Genomic DNA, 6,279 nt, shown 5'->3' on the forward strand with positions numbered 1-6,279 from the left:
GAGCCGGTTTAGATACAGATCTGTTTCACTTCTGAGATGAGATGATGAGATTCAACTTTATTGTCATTACACATATACAAGTATAGAGTAACGAAATGAGGTTTGGCATCTCACCAGAAGTGCAAATAAGCAGAAAGTGCAAGAGTCTGTGCTATGTACAGTAATTACAAAATTTACAGATGTTGACTAAAAAAAAGTGAATTATGTATATCTGGATGGCTGGATTAGTGGGATGCTATAAATATAAATAAATGCTATAAATATAAGTGTATTCTTAAGATTATAATATACAGATTAAGGTGCAGTGAGCATGCTATACTAGTTTACAGATAATATAAAGAATATGGACATAATATGAACATACTATAATACAATAATACAGATGGATGAGAGATGTGTGTGTGTGACCAGGAGGAGTGGTGGGGGGATGATGGGTGTGAGGTGATATGCAGGGGAAAGGGGGGGGGGGGGGGGGGGTCAGCAGGGGGCCGAGAGAGAGAGGGAGAGAGAGAGAGAGACAGAGTTCAGAGTTCGGGGGGTAGAGTTCAGTAGAGAGACAGCTCTGGGGAAAAAGCTGTTCCTCAGTCTGCTGGTTCTGGTCCGGAGGCTTCTGAAGCGCCTACCGGAGGGCAGGAGGGTAAACAGTCTGTGGGCAGGGTGGGAGGAGTCTTTAAGGATGCCGTGAGCTCGCCGCAGACAGCGTAGGAAGTGGACACCTTGTGATGCGCTGGGCGGTTTTTACCACCTGCTGTAGCGCCTTACGGTCTGCGACAGAGCAGTTTCCGTACCAGACTGAGACACTGCTGGTCAGGATGCTCTCGATCACACAGCGGTAGAAGTTCATCAGTACAGCTGAAGACAGGTGGTGTCTCTTCAGTGTCCTCAGGAAAAAGAGGCGTTGATTAACCAGACTGGAGGTGTTAGTGGACCAGGAGAGGTCCTCTGTGATGTGGGTCCCCAGGAACTTGAAGCTGGAGACACGTTCAACAGCCATCCCGTTGATGTGAATGGGGTTGTGCGTGCTTCCTCTTTCTCTCCTGAAGTCCACGATGATCTCCTTCGTCTTGCTGGTGTTGAGGAGCAGGTTGTTGTCAGCACACCAGGCGGCCAGATGCTGTACCTCCTCCCTGTAGGCTGTGTCATCGTTGTTGCTGATGAGGCCAATCACCGCCGTATCGTCCGCAAACTTGATGATGGTTGTTGGCCTTCACTGTGAGGGATCTGTGAAATAAAGGTGGTGAGAAAGAGTTTCTTCTAACAGGATCACTTACATTTTATCCTAAATGTATTTTATTATTTCAGATACTTTGCTGTTTGTTTTTAAAATACCTGTGATTAAAAGAATGATACATATCAGTCACTGATGACCACCTGTACTAAAACAAAGATATAAAGCGAGAAGCACGATTTAAGGTTCTGAATCTGCGACCTTTGATCCAGTAGATGTCGCCCTTGAGCTCCAGCATGAAACCAAAACAAACTGCTGTTTGGCCACACCTCCTTCATACTTAAGCCTCCGCCCTCCTCCAGAGACACACCTCCAAACCCCCTGCACTCACGTTTGTGAAAAGGAGTTATCAAATTGGAAAGCACCATAATAAAGCACTAAGCACTAATCGCAAGTGGTGGACAAAATTGTCCTTGTTTTGAGCTGCATTGTTGTGTTAGCATGCTAATGTTAGCGCTCTTTAGTTAGCTCGTAGCTTCACATTTCATGTAAATTGACACAGAATGATCGTGATCTAAAAACTCTTACTAACATCCAAATAATCAGTGAGTATGTTCTTCTTCTTCTCTCTAGTTCTTGACTAAAACAGCTTTTATACACAAGGGGAGGAGCCGGCCGTCCCGTCCATGTAAACACGGCTCTGACAACAACACAGCCAGCGGGACTCGAGCTCCTCCCTCACTGTAGACAGTCAGGACTCAGAGACACATTCACACAGGAGAGACTGGATTTCTTCTTTTCCTTTATATATATATAAAATGTTGAAGATTCTTCCTTTATTGATTCAAATTAAGAAATCAAATAAAGCTGAGGGGAATGTTTCCCAGGTGAAAAGTAAAAGTTCACAAAACTGTCAAAATACTGTAAATAAATATTTAGTCCCGTCTATATCTACAAACACCTACATATATAGACAAAGACACACACTCTCTCACAAAGAGCTTTCCAAGGACCCTGGTATTCACACACACACACACACACACACACACACACACACACACACACACACACACACACACAGGATCTCTGAGGAACACATAATATCAACATTTAAATCAGTGAATGAATATTTTCTGATATAATCTGTGCTCTAGGCACCTTTACTCAACGAAATAGAGCTGAATAAATGAAGTATCAACATTTTCCCAGCAAATGTTTTCAGCTGATTTTACATTAAAACAGAACTAATTAAAATATTGAAATATGTTTGACTACTTTTTCTATATTTCTTTGGGTCTTTTTTTTTATATTTCACTGATAGCAAAGGTCAAGAGGTGTAAACAGAAGTCACTGGGGAAAAACAAACAGACATATACTCAGAGATAAAAAAGACAGAGTGTTAGTAAAGCCTTGTTTTGGACGGCTTCACAGAGTCTGATAAGAACGACACAGGAAGAGAAACTGAATCAGGCCTCTGTGCACTACACAGTCTCTCTAAGTGAATACTGTGACTGTGAGGTCTTCACTTCAATTTATTTGCCTTTTTTTTTTCCAGGTTGTAACCCGTGACAATCGGGTTTAGATCCACCCTGAAGGCAGAAAAAGAGAAGAGATGAAAAGTATGGCTGTGCTGTTCTGTTTGCTGGTAGGGGGCGCCAAAGGTCTTTAACTGACCCTGCAGAAAGCCCTTCCAGAGGAGCCGAGATAATAACACACGGACCAGCTCCTTTTCAAAATGTCAGACACCTGAGCAACATCTCCTTCAGCCAACAGGTCAGCCGGTGTCCTCAGGTTCCTGGAGCGTCTGGTTTTCTGAGAAATGAAATGATTTTTTTTATACACAGTATTAGAAGGATAAATAAACCCTCCTCCACACAAAGGGAATTAAAAACCCAATACATTCCCAGGCACAAGGCAACATTTAATCCATAAAAAACTGACAAAACTCTTTATTATATTCCAGTCCATATCTCCTTCTCTTTTCAGTTTCCAACAAAAAGAGACAAAAGCTGCTGCTGCTGCTGCTACTTCAGGCCAACGTCTGCAGAGACTCAGAGAATAGACTATTGGTTAACTCAAGCAAATCTTGTCAGCCCGTGTTGATTAAAGCACTCTGACAGAACAAGGACACACTTTTACTTTAACACCTACTCCCACGTTACACGCACAGAGACACACAAAGAAAGTTTAATTAAAAAAATAAGTGGGCTACAATTAATCGAAGGGGAAGGAGGAACGATTCAGTCAGACTCACAGCAGCTCGAGGCTGTGTCCTCTTTGTGTGTGTGTGTGTGTGTGTGTGTGTGTGTGTGTGTGTGTCTAAGAAGGTCTAAGATTTTAAAATGCAACAAGTGTTGATTGAAGCCTAATGAATATTTACTTGTGTACAAAATTAACCTTAATTTCCATCCATAGAACAAAAACAAGCCTCCCCTCCTTCCTGTCACTTATAGATGTACATCTTTTTGTACGCCATGCTCACGTGTTTTGGATGCACGTGCACATATTAAAGCAACAATATGTAACTTTTTCACCGTAACATGTTAGTTTCAAAGTCGATCTAATAATGCAGCAAAACTTACACCAGCCATTGTCCATGATGGATGTCAGCATTCTACTACTGAGTCCAGAAGACAGTCCATGACAGAACTGGCCCTCCTGACCATGTTGTTAAGTCTCTTCCTGTCTTTCTCGGTGCTTCCTCCTCCCCAGCAGAACGCTGCATAGAAAAATGCAGACGAAGTGTCATAAAATGTCGGTAACAGAATCCTGCACATTACAACGTGTCCTCAGCAGGTGCAGTCCACTTTGGTCCTTCTTGTTCAGGACGTCTGTGGAAGTCTATCACTATCTCCTTTGTCTGGCTGGCGTTTAGCTGAAGGTGGTTGAGCTCACACCAGTCGACAAAATGACCTGCCTCAGGGGACTTAATCTGCTTTTCAATTGTCCTGTTGCCTTATTTTATTATCACATTAAAGTATTTTTTATAAGATCTAAGCCCTCTCCAATTTTCAGTGAATTCTCAGCAAATTTAGAGAAATAATTAGCTGAGAGGTTTCTCTCATGGTTCTTTAATTCAACTTTTTGAATCACAGGTTCAGTAAAGAAACAAAGGTAGCGAGCGTTGCTTTTACTGTAAACACTCGAAAATCCTGTCAACAAAAGGAAGAATGACAAAGTTTTGATTACCGTTTGCAGACTTCAAATGAATGAAGAACCACCGTTTTTGTCGACCTGAAGTGTTTCAAGGCTATTTGATATCAACAAACCTCCTGAATACTGAAAAACCTAACAAGTATATAAACAAATAAAATGATTAAAGACTCATTTCCATCAAAGACTACAACAAACAAAGAATAATGGAAGAACCTGAATCATCCAGGTGTAAGATGGTGACGTGACTTAAACACTTCCTATAGGCTAAGATGACAATTGCAGCTCAACAAGTTTCATTTTTGGAGAGTAGCCGAATGTATCTCAATAAATACGCTTTAGAACACCTGACATCATTCTCCACAATCACCTGCTGACAAACGCATCCTCCCACTTTGGCAATCTTTTTAAAATGCTTTTTGAGATTTCCAATCTGTCTCCACTCTGTCATTGCAAGCTCCGCCCCCTCACCTGTACTCTGCCCTTACCTCCAGCCCCACTACCACCCCAGCATCCTACTCCAGGGTGCTCAACATATTGTCTCATCATTTCTCAAATGAAAAATGAACCGCGAGAGGTGATGAGGTCAGAGCCAAGACGCCAAACAAGAGTAAAATGTTCTGTGGCTGCACAAACCAATTCAAACAATTACAAACAGTCCGCCTGTCTTCTATTTCAGAGTAAAATACCCAGTCGTAATTACTTCTTGTTGTTGTTTCTGCTTGTGTTCTTGTTCCTCCTGTCTGCACAAAACATGCAATTTACCCATTAACCTCCAGAACTTTGTGATTGTGGCTCAGTCTGGAACCGGTCTGCACCTCCTGAAATGTACTTGTTGTTCTCGTCACTAGGTGTTTTCATACATGCACAAAACTCCTGGAAATTCTCTGAGTTCCCCACGAGAGAGTGTACAGGGTGATGATGTTAACATCCTGCGAGTGGGGTGGTGGATGGTGGATGAGGGGGTTCTGCATGTTCTGTCAGCCTCCAGTTCTTCTCGTCAATAGATGTTTCACACATGCACAAAACTCATGGAAATCTCCTGAAATATTTTCAGAGTGAGCTACATCAAAGATATATTCACACCTTTGTTTCTGCTGTTCTTCTTCTCATGACTTCCAAAAAAACAGCCTGTTCACAGTTTCAGCCTCCAGTCGTCTTTTGATCGTGTCGCTGAGCTGTGCAGCATAAAGGAATCTCACAGATGCATGTTTAAAACGAATCCTCTCAGTGAGACACGGCTCGTTAAACTCTGTGATAAATGAGGTAAACGAGGCTTTAGTTACAAACTGTATGGCTGCAATAAAATAAAATAAAACACTGTGCTTCCTTTAAATTGAGGTTGTAAAATGTTGCGTTCACTGTCACATTCTCGAGCGTTTTGCTGATTTGTTTCCTTCTCTCACACTTTTATCTCGCCTCTTTGTTTTTCTCCTGTTTTGATTTTGCACTTTGAGATGCACAGAGTGAAATATGTATGTAATTAACTCTCTTCACACACACACACACACACACCATTGTTCATGAGACGCTGAGTGGCGTGCATTAGGTTGTGTGTGATGTCTGTTTAGTCTCCATGATGATCAAAGAGCGTTTAAGGCGCCCGTTTGTCTGACACAGCACACGGTGACAGTGCGGATGAACCTGCACAAAAGGACTCTTTGGCTCTGTTTTGAATAATGTGACTCTTATGTTAATGTGACAGCGTCAGGCTTTCCAAGGTTTATTGATATTTATTCTTTCACACCACGAGATCCATGCTCTGCTCCTTTTGTGTGTTTGAGACAGAAAGGACCCGGTGTACATCATTACGTGCTGTATTGTACATTCTGTGCATTTTGCATATTAAACGTGTGAAGCCTTGAAACGTCTTCAAGTTGTTAGTGCGCGCGCCCCATGTATGAAGGCTGTAGTCCTCCAAGCGGGTGTGGCTCCTTTCCCGCATGACATTCCCCCCT

This window comes from Labrus bergylta, chromosome 3 (assembly GCF_963930695.1).
Source record: "Labrus bergylta chromosome 3, fLabBer1.1, whole genome shotgun sequence".
Lineage (NCBI taxonomy): Eukaryota > Metazoa > Chordata > Actinopteri > Labriformes > Labridae > Labrus > Labrus bergylta.